Below are 18508 nucleotides of genomic sequence, written 5' to 3'. Positions count from 1 at the left end.
TCATGTTATTAATATATTACTATATCAAAAATTTAATCCATGTTATTACTATATTGTTTGTTTTATGTTTTACTATTATGTAACACTATTTTGTAACACTATTATACTAAGCATTATCATTATTTAATTCATGTTATTACTATATAAACAATTTTAATTCATGTTATTACAATATTGTTTGTTTGCTTTATGTTTTATGTTTTACTATTTTGCAACACTATTTTCTAACACTACTTTACTAATCATTATCAATATTTAATTCATGTTATTACTATATTGTTTGTTTGTTTTATGTTTTACATTTTACTCTATTTTTAGACAATTTTGTAACAATATTATACTAATCATTATCATTATTTCATTAATGTTATTACTGTATTTTTTTTGTTTCATGTTTTATGTTTTACTCTTTTGTAAAACTATTTTGTAACACTATTATAAAACATTAACATTATTTAATTCATGTTATTACTATATTGTTTGTTTATTTTATATTTTAATATATTGTAACAATATTATACTAATCATTATCTTTATTCAATTCATGTTATTACTATATTGTGTGTTTGTTTTATGTTTTATGTCTTACTATATTGTAACACTATTTTGAAACACTACTATAATAATCATTATAATTATTTAATTGATGTTATTACTATATTAATAATTTTACTTGATGTTTTTACTATATTGTTTCTTTGTTTTAAGTTTTATGTTTTAATATTTTTTAACACTATGTTTTAAGTTTTATGTTTTATGTTTTACTATATTGGAACACTATTTTCTTAACACTATTATACTAATCATTATAATTATCTAATTCTTGTTATTAATATATTGTTTGTTTGTTTTATGTTTTGTGTTTTACTATTTCGTAACACTATTATACTAATCATTGACATTATTTAATTCATGTTATTGATATATTTATTATTTTAATTCATTTTATTCCTATATTTTTTGTTTGTTTTATGTTTAATGTTTTACTATATCGTAACAGTTTTTTGTAACACTATTATACTAATCTTTATCATTATTTAATTCATGTTATTACTATATTGTTTGTTTGTTTTATGTTTCATGTTTTACTATATTATAACACTATTATTCCAATCATTATAGTTATTTAATTCATGTTATTACTATATTGGGTGTTTATTTTATGTATTATGTTTCACTATTTTGTAGCACTATTTTGTAACACTATTATACTAATCAATATCATTATTTAATTCATGTTATTACTATATTGTTCGTTTGTTTTATATTTTATGTTTTACTATTTTGTAACACCATTTTGTAACACTCTTATACTAATCATTATCATTATTTATTTCATGTTATTATTATATTGTTTGTTTGTTTTATTTTTTATGTTTTACTATTTTGTAACACTATTCTACTAATCATTATCATTATTTAATTCATTTTATCGTTATACTAATAGTTTTATTTCATGTTACTACTATATTGTTTGTTTCTTTTATGTTTTAAGTTTTACTATTTTGAAACACTATTATACGAATCATTATCATTACTCAATTCATGTTATTATTATATTAATAATTTTAATTCATGTTATTACCATATTGTTTGTTTGTTTTATGTTTTACTATTTTGTAACACTATTGCACTAATCATTACGATTAATTCATGTTACTACTATATTAATAATTTCAATTCATGTTATTACTATATTGTTTGTTTGTTCTATGTTTTATGTTTTACTATATTGTAACACTGTCATACTAATCATTATCAGTATTTAATTCATGTTATGACTATTTTGTTTATTTGTTTTATGTTTTACTATTTTGTAACACTATTATACCAATCCTTAACATTATTTAATTCATGTTATTAATATATTAATAATTTTAAGCCATGTTATTACGGAATTGTTTATTTGTTTTATGTTTTGTTTTTTACTATTTTATAACACTATTAAACTAATTTTATCATTGTTTAATTCACGTTATTACTATATTAATAATTTTAATTCATGTTATTACGATATTGTTCGTTTGTTTTATTTTTTGTTATTTTGTAACACTATTTTGTAGCACTATTTTGTAACACTATTATACTAATCATTATCATTATTTAATTTATGTTATTACTTTATTGTTAATTTGTTTTATATTTTATGTTTTACTATTTTATAACAATATTATACTAATCATTATCATTATTTATTCTATGTTATTACTATATTAATAATTTTAATACGTGTTACTACTATATTGTTTGTTTGTTTTATGTTTTATTTTTCAGTATTTTATAACACTATTTTGTAACACTATTATACTAATCAATATAATTATTTAATTCATGTTATTACTATATTGTTCGATTATTTTATAATTTATCTTTTACTATTTTGTAACAGTATTCTACTAATCATTATCATTATTTAATTCATGTTATTAATATATTACTATATCAAAAATTTAATCCATGTTATTACTATATTGTTTGTTTTATGTTTTACTATTATGTAACACTATTTTGTAACATTGTTATACTAACCATTATCATTATTTAATTCATGTTATTACTATATATATAATTTTAATTCATTTTATTACAATATTGTTTGTTTGCTTTATGTTTTATGTTTTACTATTTTGCAACACTATTTTCTAACACTACTTTACTAATCATTATCATTATTTAATTCATGTTATTACTATATTAATAATTTTAATTCATGCTATTTATATACTGTTTGTTAGTTTTATGTTTTATGTTTTACTATTTTGTAACACTATTATACTAATCATTATCATTATTTAATTCATGTTATTACTATATTGTTTGCTTGTTTTATGTTTTATGTTTTACTATTTTGTAACAATTTTATACTAATCATTATAATTATTTAATTCATGTGATTAATATATTAATAATTTTTATTTCTTGTTATTACTATATTGTTTGTTTCTTTTATGTTTTATTTTTTAATATTTTCTAACACTATTTTGTAACACTATTATACTAATCATTATCATTATTTAATTCATGTTACTACTATATTATCATTATTTAATTCATGTTACTACTATATTGTTTGTTTCTTTTATGTTTTACTTTATACTATTTTGTAACACTATTACACTAAACATTATCATTCTTTAGTTCATGTTACTACTATATTAATAATTTTAATTTATGTTATTACTATATTGTTTGTTTTTTTTATGATTTTTGTTTTACTATATTGTCACTATTATACTAATCAATATCATTATTTAATTCATGTTATTACTATATTGTACTTTTGTTTTATGTTTTATATTTTACTATTTTGTAATACTACTATACTAATCATTATCATTGTTTAAATTTTCTTATTAGCATATTGTTTGTTTGTTTTAGGTTTTATGTTTTACTATTTTGCAGCATTATTTTGTAACAGTACTATACTAATCATTATCATTATTCAATTTATGTTATTACTATATTGTTTGTTTGTTTTATGTTTTATGTTTTACTATTTTGTAACAGTATAATACTAATCATTATAATTATTTAATTCATGTTATTACTATATTGTTTGTTTGTTTTATGTTTTATATTTTACAATTATGTAATACTATTTTGTAGCACTATTTTGTAACACTATTATACTCATCATTATCATTGTTTAATTCATGTTATTACCATACTCTTTGTTTGTTTTATGTTTTACATTTTACTATATTGTACGACTATTTTTAACACTATTATACTAATCATTATCATTATTTCATTCATGTTATTAATGTATTTTTTGTTTTTTTTTTTATGTTTTACTATTTTGTAAAACTATTATGCTAAACACTAACATTATTTAACTCATGGTATTACTACATTGTTTTTTCATTTTATGTTTTAAGTTTTACTATATTGTAACACTATTTTGTAACACTATTACACTAATCATTATCATTATTTATTCATGTTATTAATATATTAATAATTTTAATTCATTTTATCACTATATTGTTTTTTTTATGTTTTATGTTTTACAATATTGGAACACTATTTTGTAACACTATTATCCTAATCATTATCATTACTTAATTCATGTTATTACTAAATTGTTCGTTTGTTTTATATTTACGTTTTACTATTTTGTAACACTAATATACTAATCATTATCATTATTTAATTCTTGTTATTAGCATATTGTTTGTTTGTTTTATGTTTTATGTTTTACTATTTTGCAACACTATTTTGTAACACTACTATACTAATCATTATAATTATTTAATTCATGTTATTACTATATTAATAATTTAAATTCATGCTATTACTATATTGTTTGTTTGTTTTATGTTTTATGTTTCACTATTTTGTAACACTATTATACTAATCATTATCATTATTTGATTCATGTTATTACTATATTGTTTGTATGTTTTATGTTTTACATTTTACTATATTTTATGACTATTTTGTACCAATATTATACGAATCATTATCATTATTTCATTAATGTTATTACTGTATTTTTTTTGTTTGTTTCATGTTTTATGTCCTATGTTTTACTGTTTTGTAACACTATTATACTAAATATTAACATTATTTAATTCATGTTATTACTATATTGTTTGATTTTTTTATGTTTTACTATATTGTAACAATATGTGCTAATCATTATCATTATTCAATTCACGTTATTACTATATTGTGTGTTTGTTTTATGTTTAATGTCTTACTATATTGTAACACTATTTTGAAACACTACTATACTAATCGTTATAATTATTTGATTCATGTTATTACTATATTAGTAATTTTACTTGATGTTATTACTATATTGTTTCTTTGTTTTATGTTTTTTGTAACCCTATTTTGTAACACTATTATGCTAATCATTATGATTATTTAATTCATGTTATTAATATATCCTTTGTTTGTTTTATGTTTTGTGTTTAACTATTTTGTAACACTATTATACTAATCATTGACATATTTAATTCATGTTATTACTATATTGTTTGTTTGTTTTATGTTTCATGTTTTACTATATTGTAACACTACTATACCAATCATTATAATTATTTAATTCATGTTATTACTATATTGCTTGTTTGTTTTATGTTTTACTATATTGTAGCACTATTTTGTAACACTATTATACTAATCAATATCATTATTTAATTCATGTTATTACTATATTGTTCGTTTGTTTTATATTTTATGTTTTACTATTTTGTAACACTATTGTACTAATCATTAAGATTATTTAATTCATTTTATTACTATATTATTAATTTTAATTCACGTTACTACTATATTAATAATTTCAACTCATGTTATTACTATATTGTTTGTTTGTTTTATGTTTTATGTTTTACTATATTGTAACACTATTTTATAAGACTATTATGCTAATCATTAATATTATTTAATCCTTCTTATTACCATATTAATAATTTCAATTCATGTCATTACTATATCGTTTGTTTGCTTTATGTTTTACTATATTGTAACACTATTATACTAATCATTATCATTATTTAATTCTTGTTATAACTATCTTGTTTATTTGTTTTATGTTTTATGTTTTACTATTTTGTAAAACTATTTTGTAACACTATTATACCAATCATTGACATTATTTAATTCATGTTATTAATATATTAATAATTTTAACTCATGTTATTACGATATTGTTTGTTTGTTTTATGTTTTATGTTTTATTTTTTACTATTTTATAACAGTATTATACTAATCTTATCATTGTTTAATTCATGTTATTACTATATTGTATATTTGCTTTCTTTTTTATGTTTTACTATATTGTAACACTATTATACTAATCATTATAATAATTTAATCCATGTTATTAACATATTAATAATTTGAATTCATGGTTCTTACTATATTGTTTGTTTGTTCTATATTTTACTTTTTTTAACACTATTATACTAATCATTATAATATTTATTTCATTTTATTACTATATTGTTTGTTTGTTTTATGTTTTATGTTCTACTATTTTGTAACAGTATTTTGCAACACTATTATACTAATCATTATCATTATTTAATTAATGTTATTACTATATGAATCATTTTAAATCATGTTATTACTACATTGTTTGTTTTGTGTTTTATGTTTTACTATATTGTAACACTATATTTTAACACTATTGTACTAATCATTATCAATATTTAATTCATGTTATTAGTATATTATTTGTTTGTTTTATGTTTTATGTTTTACTATATTGTGACACTATTTTGAAACACTAGTATACTAATCATTATCATTTTTTAATTCATGTTAATATGTTATTAATAATTTTAATTCGTGTTATTACTATATTGCTTGTTTGTTCTATGTTTTATGTTTTATTAATTTGTAACACTATTAGAATAATCATTATCATTATGTAATTCATGTTATGACTATATTGTTTGTCTTTTTCACGTTTTATGTTTTACTATATTGTAACAATATTTTGTAACACTATTATACCAATCATTATCATTTTTCAATTCATGTTATTACTATATTGTTTGTTTTTTCTATGTTTTATGTTTTACTATTTTGTAACACTATTATACTAATCATTATCATTATTTAATTCATGATATAACTATATTGTTTGTTTGTTTTATGTTTTATTTTTTACTATATTGTAACACTATTATACTAATCATTTATCATTAATTAATTCATGTTATTACTATATTGTTTGTTTGTTTTATGTTTTACATTTTACTATATTTTAGGACTATTTTGTAACAATATTATACTAATCATTATCATTATTTCATTAATGTTATTACTGTATTTTTTTTTGTTTGATTCATGTTTTACATTTTATGTCTTATGTAAAACTATTTTGTAACACTATTATACTAAATATTAACATTATTTAATTCATCTTATTACTATATTGTGTGTTTGTTTTATGTTTTATGTCTTACCATATTGTAACACTATTTTGAAACACTACTATACTAATCGTTATAATTATTTGATTCATGTTATTACTATATTAATAATTTTACTTGATTTTATTACTATATTGTTGGTTTGTTTTAAGTTTTGTGTTTTACTATTTTTTAACACTATGTTGTAACACTATTATACTAATAATTATGATTATTTAATTAATGTTATTACTATATTGTTTGTTTGTTTTATGTTTTATGTTTTACTATATTGGAACACTATTTTTTTAACACTATTACACTAATCATTATAATTATCTAATTCATGTTATTACTATATTGTTTGTTTGTTTTATGTTTTTTGTAACCCTATTTTGTAAACACTATTAGCTAATCATTATCATTATTTAATTCATGTTATTAATATATTGTTTGTTTGTTTTATGTTTTGTGTTTTACTATTTTGTAACAGTATTATACTAATCATTGACATTATTTAGTTCATGTTATTACTATATTGTTTGTTTGTTTTATGTTTCATCTTTTACTATATTGTAACACTATTATACCAATCATTATAATTATTTAATTCATGTTATTACTATATTGCTTGTTTGTTTTATGTTTTATGTTTTACTATATTTTAGCACTATTTTGTAACACTATTATATTAATCAATATCATCATTTAATTCATGTTATTACTATATTGTTCGTTTGTTTTATATTTTATGTTTTACTATTTTGTAACACCATTTTGTAACACTATTATACTAATCATTATCATTATTTAATTCGTGTTATTACTATATTTTTTTTTTGTTTTATGTTTTATGTTTTACTATATTCTAACACTATTTTATAAGACTATTATGCTAATCGTTAATATTAGTTAATCCATCTTATTACCATATTAATAATTTCAATTCATGTCATTACTATATCGTTTGTTTGCTTTATGTTCTACTATATTGTAACACTATTATACTAATCATTATTATTATTTAATTCATGTTATAACTATATTGTTTATTTGTTTTATGTTTTATGTTTTACTATTTTGTAAAACTATTTTGTAACACTATTATACCAATCATTGACATTATTTAATTCATGTTATTAATATATTAATAATTTTAACCCATGTTATTACGGTATTGTTTGTTTGTTTTATGTTTTATGTTTTACTATTTTATAACAGTATTTAACTAATCTTATCATTATTTTAATTAGTATTATTACTATATGAATAATTTTAAATCATGTTATTACTACATTGTTTGTTTGTTTTGTGTTTTATGTTTTACTATATTGTAACACTATATTTTAACACTATTATACTAATCATTATCAATATTTAATTCATGTTATTAGTATATTGTTTGTTTGTTGTATGTTTTATGTTTTACTATATTGTAACACTATTTTGAAACACTAGTATACTAATCATTATCAATTTTTAATTCATGTTACTATGTTATTAATAATTCTAATTCGTGTTATTACTATATTGCTTGTTTGTAGTATGTTTTATGTTTTATTAATTTGTAACACTATTACAATAATCATTATCATTATGTAATTCATATTATGACTATATTGTTTGTCTTTTTTACGTTTTATGTTTTACTATATTGTAAAAATATTTTGTAACACTATTATACTAATCATTATAACTATTTAATTCATGTTATTACTATATTAATAATTTTAATTCATGTTATTATTAAGTTGTTTATTTGTTTTATGTTTTTTGTAACACTATTATACTAATCAATATCATTTTTCAATTCATGTTATTACTATATTGTTTGTTTGTTCTATGTTTTATGTTTTACTATTTTGTAACACTATTATACTAATCATTATCATTATTTAATTCATGTTATAAACTATATTGCTTGTTTGTTTTATGTTTTATTTTTTACTATATTGCAACACTAGTATACTAATCATTATCATTAATTTAATTCATGTTATTACTATATTGTTTTTTTTTATTTTATGTTTTATGTTTTACTATATTGTAACACTATTTTGTAATACTTTTATACTAATCATTATAATTATTTAATTCATGCGATTACTATATTAATAATTTTAATTCATGTTATTAGTATATTGTTTGTTTCTTTTATGTTTTATTTTTAATATTTTCTAACAGTATTTTGTAACACTATTATACTAATCATTATCATTATTTAATTCATGTTACTACTATATTGTTTGTTTGTTTTATGTCTTATTTTATACTATTTTGTAACACTATTATACTAAACATTATCATTATTTAGTTCATGTTATTACTATATCAATAATTTTAATTTATGTTATTACTATATTGCTTGTTTTTTTATGTTTTTTGTTTTACTATATTGTAACACTATTATAATAATCAATATCATTATTTAATTCATGTTATTACTATATTGTATGTTTGTTTTATGTTTTATGTTTTACTATTTTGTAATACGACTATACTAATCATTGTCATTGTTTAATTCATGTTATTAGCATATTGTTTGTTTTATGTTTTATGTTTTATTATTTTGCAACACTATTTGTAACACTACTATACCAATCATTATCATTATTTAATTCATGTTATTACTATATTGTTTGTTTGTTTTATGTTTTATGTTTTAGTATTTTGTAACAGCAATATACTAATCATTATAATTATTTAATTCATGTTATTACTATATTGTTTGTTTGTTTTATGTTTTATATTTTACCATTTTGTAACACTATTTTGTAGCACTATTTTGTAACACTATTTTTTTTTCTCGGCAAAGACTAGTATATATTAACTTAAAATAAAAATAATTTTACAGGTAATCAAGGCCTCAGAAGATTCATGAGGGCTGTTTACACAACAAGTTCGCCTCAGAATGGAAGGATTCTAAGAATAAGTGCTACAAAAAACTACATGACAGAAGAAAATATCAGAGAAGGACCAGTAGATAAGAATATTGTGCATGAGAACATGGAAGCGAGTATCCATTACAAGTCTGAATGTAAAAACGTTGCCGCTGCCCTGGAAATGACCAAAATCATCAAGCCAACAGAATTGATCGATATGTGTCTTCAATGAAACCTGGAAGCGATCATCTACTTGACAGACAAAAAGCAAAAAGAGACAAAATTGTGCCGTGTGGCCTTAGGCTTCCTGGTCCTTGCCAGGAGTCTTCTCTTCTACTGGACAGTCACTAACCAAACACATAACTTCATTGTCGGCCTTATCGTCCTTTGGGATCGAAATTGGGTGATTAGAATCATTCAGAGTTCCATCCCCCACAGCAGGGATATTTTCTACATGGGGAAGAGTGATTCTTGGGCTGTCAATATGGCCTGGTTGATCAACCAGATCTTTCTCCGGGCTACCCATCGCCAATTGTTGCTCGCTGCTCTGAGAGGGCTCCGGAGCGATACAGGCTAGAGGATGGATCTGGTTTTCTTCTTCCGAGAGAATTATGGTGATATGGGCAGAAATCAGAGGTCTATTGAGGTTTCTTTGGAATTTAAAATGGGTGGTTTGAAAAGCACTATTCGGGATAGGCCTACGAGTAGGGCTAGAGGGTTGCACATTTGCATGAGAGGGAGGGAGATTGGTGGGTGAATGTTCAGGGTTCTTAGAGCTACTGGCTATAGGCCGAGAGCCATCACCATGATGCCCTCTGGGTCTCCTCCTACAACCTTGGCGGACCATATTGAGGAGTGAATGAATGGCCACAGAAACAACAGAAACAACAAAGAGAGCAATTGAAAGACAAAATGCTTGAGCCAGAGAACAGGAATTACACACTGAACGGGTTTGAGAAGGATGAGAGAGCCGCTTACCCCTTAGAAGTGCCTGAAACCTGTGAAGCGCGCCTCTGAAAATGAAGACCCTCTTACCTCCCAGAACCTTCGAGGACTAGAACTCAGAGCAAGAGGAATTGAAGCACACCATGAGAGGGAAGAGTCGGAAGGTATTGAATATAACCATCCTTGTCGTGCTTCGAGTAGAGTAAACCATAAATGCCGAGAAGCCACCATCTCCGTCGAAATGTTGTCTATCCTCTTTACTTAAGGTGAAGCTCTGGGGAGCCCCGCTGCTTTGCAGCATCCAGTACTTGTTAATAACAGTTGGCATGAGAGCCATTAATGACACCCGTGTCACCCACATCCGGGGTAACACTATGTTGTAACACTATTTTGTAACACTATTATACTAATCATTATCATTATTTAATTCATGTTATTACTAGACTAATTATTTTAATTCATGTTATTAATATATTAATAATTTTAATTCATGTTACTACTATATTGTTTGTTTGTTTTATTTTTTATGTTTTACTATATTGTAACAATAATTTGTAACAATATTATACTAATAATTATCATTATTTAATTCATGTTATTACTATATTGTTTGTCTCTTTTATGTCTTATGTTTTACTATATTGTAGCACTATTTTGTAACATTATTATAATAATCAATATCATTATTTAATTCATGTTATTAGTATATTGTTCGTTTGTTTTATGGTTTATGTTTCATCTTTTACTATTTTGTAACACTAATATACTAATCATTATCATTATTTAATTCTTGTTATTAGAATATTGTTTGTTTGTTTTATGTTTTATGCTTTACCATTTTGCAACACTATTTTGTAACACTACTATACTAATCATAATCATTATTTAATTCATGTTATTACTATATTCTTTGTTTGTTTTATGTTTTATGTTTTACTATTTTGTAACACTATTATACTAATAATTATAATTATTTAATTCATGTTATTACTATATTAATAATTTAAATTCATGCTATTACTATATTGTTTGCTTGTTTTACGTTTTTTGTTTCACTATTTTTTAGCACTATTTTGTAACACCATTTTGTAACACTATTATACTAATCATTATCATTATTTAATTCATGCTATTACTATATTGTTTGTTTGTTTTCTGTTTTATATTTTACAATTTCATAACACTACTTTGTAGCACTATTTTGTAACACTATTATACTCATCATTATCATTATTTAATTCATGTTATTACTATATTGTTTGTTTGTTTTATGTTTTATATTTTACAATTTCATAACAATACTTTGTAGCACTATTTTGTAACACTATTATTCTCATCATTATCGTTATTTAATTCATGTTATTACTACGTTAATAATTTTAATTCATTTTACTACTATATTGTTTGTTTGTTTTATGTTTTATGTTTTACTATATTGTAACAATAATTTGTAACACTATTATACTAATCATTATCATTATTTAATTCATGTTATTACTATATTGTTTGTTTGTTTTATGTTTTACATTTTACTATATTTTTAGACTATTTTGTAACAATATTATACTAATCATTATCATTATTTCATTAATGTTATCACTGTATTTTTTGTTTGTTTCATGTTTTATGTTTTATGTTTTACTCTTTTGTAAAACTATTTTGTAACACTATTATACTAAACATTAACATTATTTAATTCATGTTATTACTATATTGTTTGTTTATTTTATGTTTTAATATATTGTAACAATATTATACTAATCATTATCTTTATTCAATTCATGTTATTACTATATTGTGTGTTTGTTTTATGTTTTATGTCTTACTATATTGTAACACTATTTTGAAACACTACTATACTAATCATTACAATTATTTAATTGATTTTATTACTATATTAATAATTTTACTTGATGTTTTTACTATATTGTTTGTTTGTTTTAAGTTTTATGTTTTAATATTTGTTAACACTATGTTTTAAGTTTTATGTTTTATGTTTTACTATATTGGAACACTATTTTCTTAGCACTATTATACTAATCATTATAATTATCTAATTTATGTTATTAATATATTGTTTGTTTGTTTTATGTTTTATGTTTTACTATATCCTAACAGCTTTTTGTAACACTATTATACTAATCTTTATCATTATTTAATTCATGTTATTACTATATTGTTTGTTTGTTTTATGTTTCATGTTTTACTATGTTGTAACACTATTATACCAATCATTATAATTATTTAATTCATGTTATTACTATATTGCTTGTTTGTTTTATGTTTTATGTTTTACTATATTGTAGCACTATTTTGTAACACTATTATACTAATCAATATCATTATTTAATTCATGTTATTACTGTATTGTTCGTTTGTTTTATATTTTATGTTTTACTATTTTGTAACATTATTATACTAATCATTATCATTATTTATTTCATGTTATTATTATATTGTTTGTTTGTTTTATTTTTTATCTTTTACTATTTTGTAACACTATTATACTAATCATTATCATTATTTAATTCATGTTATTATTATACGAATAGTTTTAATAAATGTTATTACTATATTGTTTGTTTCATTTATGTTTTAAGTTTTACTATTTTGAAACGCTATTATACGAATCGTTATCATTACTCAATTCATGTTATTATTATATTAATAATTTTAATTCATGTTATTACTATATTGTTTGTTTCTTTTATGTTTTACTATTTTGTAACACTATTATACCAATCCTTAACATTATTTAATTCAGGTTATTAATATATTAATAATTTTAAGCCATGTTATTACGGTATTGTTTGTTTGTTTTATGTTTTGTTTTTTACTATTTTATAACACTATTATATTAATCTTTATCATTATTTAATTCATGTTATTACTATATTAATAATTTTAATTCACGTTATTACTATATTGTCTATTTGTTTTCTGTTTTATGTTTTACTATATTGTAACACTACTATGCTAATCATTATAATTATTTAATTCATGTTATTACTATATTAATAATTTGAGTTCATGTTCTTACTATATTGTTTGTTTGTTTTATGTTTTACTATATTGTAGCACTATTTTGTAACACTATTATACTAATCATTATAATTATTTATTTCATGTTATTACTATATTGTTTGCTTGTTTTATGTTTTATGTTTTACTATTTTGTAACACTATTATACTAATCAATATGATTATTTAATTCATGTTATTACTATATTAATAATTTTAATTCATGTTATTACGATATTGTTTGTTTGTTTTATTTTCTGCTATTTTGTAACACTATTTTGTAGCACTATTTTGTAACACTATTATACTAATCATTATCATTATTTAATTCATGTTATTACTTTATTGTTAATTTGTTTTATATTTTATGTTTTACTATTTTACAACAATATTATACTAATCATTATCATTATTTAATTCATGTTATTACTATATTGTTCATTTGTTTTATGTTTTATGTTTTATGTTTTACTATTTTGCAACATTATTTTGTAATACTACTATACTAATCATAATCATTATTTAATTCATGTATTACTATATTGTTTATTTGTTTTATGTTTTATGTTTTACTATTTTGTAACACTATTATACTAATCATTATTTTTTCTAATTGATGTTATTACTATATTATTTGTTTGTTTTATGTTTTATGTTTTACTATTTTGCAACACTATTATGCTAATCATTATAATTATTTAATTCATGTTATTACTATATTGTTTGTTGGTTTTATATTTTTTGTTTTACTATTTTGTGATGCATGAGCATGTGACTCAGAGGAGAAAAATCTTCCAAATTATTCCAAAAAATCCAAAAAAAAATTACAGTCAAGGGAGTGGGGTCCTTTAGCCTGCAATTTCTATGCTTTCTTAGTTAAAAATAGAATAAATTCTAGCAATAAATCATGCTATTTGTAACAGAGATTTTCAAGCTTTAAATCATCCTGTAAAGCATGCTTTTCTTTGTATCGGATAAGGACCGAGAGGGCCTATCCTTAGTTATAAATAAAAAGTCAGCAAAGCTCTCATCAGAGAGAGGAGAGGGGCGAGTGCCATAGTATTATTTTGGAAAATTTTCTCTCAGTGTCTCTTGTTAAACGACTCAGCATATGCATGCATAAATTATCGGATAGTGTCAACGGTGTTGAATGGTTTTAATTCCTTATGCTATAATACTATATATTAATCATTGAAGGCACCTTTCCTTTCATTCCTGGTTATATTGCTTTGACTCTTATTTTACTATGGCGCATATATTCGTTGGGTCTATATGCCGGTTTACAAAGCCTTCCATCCGAACAGAGACATAGTGTGACAAAGGGCGAGTTCTGAATTTGGAAGCGAACTATTATAATCTGTGACATATATATGTCACCAGGTACATCATTTCGGAGGTGGAGAGTTATTGTTTGAGTCGAACAACAATTCTTGGAGCGAATTAATATAAACTTCAATATATTCTTATCGCTGAGTCCATCATTTCGAAGGTGGGGAAGTATTGATTGAATCGATTGCCGAAAAGCGGAACTGGTGAAGTATTAAACGCTGCTTATAGATGTATCAGATCCATTTAGCATGTCTCTGGCTAAGTATTAAACACCTACAAGTTTGGAAAGGATGGTGTTAATCATACCTTGTTGCCTTTGCAAGAAGAAGAGGCGCAGGGGCAGAAGACTAGTCCAAAAACTCTGTTGCTTGGAGGGAAGGAATACTTGAAGCAGATTGAAGAAAATGAGGTAAAATTTACTGTAATTTGCAAGCCCAAGGTAATATTGACTTCTAATAAAATTTCTGAATTACCCATTGAAATTCAAGAAATGCTGGAGAATTATTGTGATATTATTGTTGATGATTTTCCTAATGAATTACCGCCAATTCGAAAAATCAGTCATCATATAGACTTGATTCCTAGAGCAAGCTTACCTAAAAAAGTAGCATATAGAATGACTCCTGCAGAAAATGAAGAAGTTACGAAACATGTGCAAGAATTTCATAACAAGGGGTTGATCAAAGAAAGCCTGAGTCCTTGTGCAGTGCCAACAGTTCTGAGCCCGAAGAAAGATGGAGGCTGGAGAATGTGTACAGATTCAAGAGCCATCAATAATATTACAATAAGGTATAGATTTCCGTTACCCAGAATTGAAGATTTAATGGATTGCTTGTCTCGCGCAATTTTTTTTCAAAGTTAGATCTTAAAAGTGGCTATCATCAGATAAGGATAAGAGAAGGGGATGAATGGAAAACCGCTTTTAAGACCAATGAAGGATTATATGAGTGGAGAGTGACGCATTTTGGGTTGTCCAATGCACCAAGTACATTCATGAGGCTTATGAATGAATTTCTTAAAGAATTCATTTGTAAATTTGTAATAGTATATCTGGACGATATATTAGTCTATAGCAGGTCCAAGGAGGAGCGCTTGAGGCATTTACATTATGACTTACAGAAGCTACAACAAGATAACTTATTGTTGAATCTGAAGAAATGTTTATTTATGAAAGAGGAGCTGTTGTACTTGGAATTTGTTATCTCAGCTGAAGGATTAAAGATGGATCCAGAAAAGATCAAAGCAATTGTGGAGTGGCCTTCACCTAAGAGTATTTTTGAGGTAAGGAGTTTTCATGGTCTTTCTAGTTTCTACAAAAAATAAACCATAATATTGAGACCATAAAAAAAGATAAACAACCATTTAAGTGGACTGCTGAAGCAGAGAGAAATTTTCAGTTGTTGAAGAAGAAAATAACTGAAAAGCCTATTTTGGTTCTTCCTGATTTTAACAAAACTTTTCAAGTTAAGTGTGATGCCAACGCAGAAGCTATTGGAGGGGTTTTAAGCCAAGAATATAGACCAATAACATATTTCAGTGAAAATCTAAATGATGCCAAAAGGAAGTATTCTTCTTATGATAAGGAGTTTTATGCAGTTTTGTAGGCACTAAAGAAGTGGAGGCATTATTTAATGTCGAAAGAATTTATTATTTATTCAGATAACCATGCATTGCAGTTTATAATGCAGCAACCAAAACTTAGCCAGAGACATGCTAAATGGGTAGAATATCTTCAAGGCTTTTATTTTGTGTTGAAGCATATAACTGGACAATCAAACAAAGTGGCAGATGCCTTAGGTAGGAGAAGTGTATTGCTGCAAGAAAGTCAATTCCAAGTGTTGGGTTTTTATTTTCTTAAAGAATTGTATGTGACCGATTCAGATTTTAAAGAGGCATTTGAGGCTTGTAAGAATCTTGTTTTGGCGGCCAAGAGAAAGTGGCTGGATTATTTTATACAAGATGGACTTTTATTTAAAAAAAAATCAGATGTGCATACCTAACTGTTCAATGAGAGAGAATTTAATCAAAGAGAAACATAGTGGAGGACTTGTAGGACATTTTGGTAGAGAGAAGACCTTTGAACAGCTCAACAGATTTTACTTTTGGCCGAAAATGAAATCTGAAGTAGACAAGTATATAAGAAATTGTAAAGTCTGCCAATATGCAAAAGGAAGGAGCCAGAACACAGGGTTGTATATTCCATTGCCAATTCCAGATAGGCCTTGGGATATGGTAAGTTTGGATTTTGTGCTAGGATTGCCAAAGACTCAAAGAGGCTATGATTCAATTTTTGTTGTAGTGGACAGATTTTCAAAAATGGTGCACTTTATTCCATGTTATAAAACTAGTGATGCTTCTCACATTGCTAACTTGTTTTTTAAAGAAATTGTAAGATTACATGGATTGCCCAAAAGCATTGTTTCAGACAGGGATTCAAAGTTCATTGGACATTCCGGGAGAACACTATGGAAGAAGCTGGGAACTAAATTAAATTTCAGTTCTTCCTATCATCCACAAACTGATGGATAGACTGAAGTTGTGAACAAAAGTTTAGGCAACCTTTTGAGGAGCTTTACTGCAGAACATCCAAAGCAATGGGATCAAGTGTTACCATAAGTTGAATATGCATATAATGACTCACCAAAAAGGAGCACACGATAGAGCCCATTCCATATTGTTTATGGAATGCACCCAAGGGTAATATCTGAATTAAGGAATTTGGGAAAAGAAGAAATGAGTAGTAGAGAAGGTGAAGACTTTGCTTCAAGAATGCAGGTGATACATGAACAGGTGAAACAACAGCTACAGGACAACAACATTCAATATAAAACCAGAGCTGACATGAGGAGAAGAGAAATGAACTTTGAAGTTGGAGACTTGGTTTTAGTACACCTCAGAAAGGAGAGATTTCCAAAGGGAGCATATAATAAATTAAAATCCAAGAAAATTGGACCATGCAGGATACTGAGAAAATTCTCTGCAAATGCTTATGAGATTGAATTACCACCTGGTGTGGGAATATCACCAATTTTGAATGTTTCAGACTTGTAGAAGCATGAGAATTAAGCTGCAGATGATACAGCACAGGATCAAGAGACTCCAGAGGTTGAATGGGTAAAACAGTTACCCACAGCCAAGAAGTTACAGCCAGAAAGAATTCTGGACAAGAAAGTGTATAAGAAGACAAGGGCACGAGAGTATTTCCAGTATCTGGGGAAATGGAAGGGACAGTCGATTGCTGAACTTACTTGGGTTACAGAAGACATTCTACAGAAATTGGGTAAATCTGTAGATGAACTCATGGACAGGAGCCCATGAAGAATTTTGTCCTCAGGAGTCTGATGCGGGAGCATGTCACTCAGAGGGGAAAAATCTTTGAAATTATTCAAAAAAATCCAAAAAAAAAATTACAGGCAAGGGAATTGGGTCCTTTAGCCTACAATTTCTATGCTTTATTAG

Source organism: Pinus tabuliformis, chromosome 5_2 (genome assembly GCF_031772625.1).
Source record: "Pinus tabuliformis cultivar Carrire ecotype Pingquan chromosome 5_2, CPIR1, whole genome shotgun sequence".
NCBI lineage: Eukaryota > Viridiplantae > Streptophyta > Pinopsida > Pinales > Pinaceae > Pinus > Pinus tabuliformis.
This window is presented reverse-complemented; position numbering follows the sequence as displayed.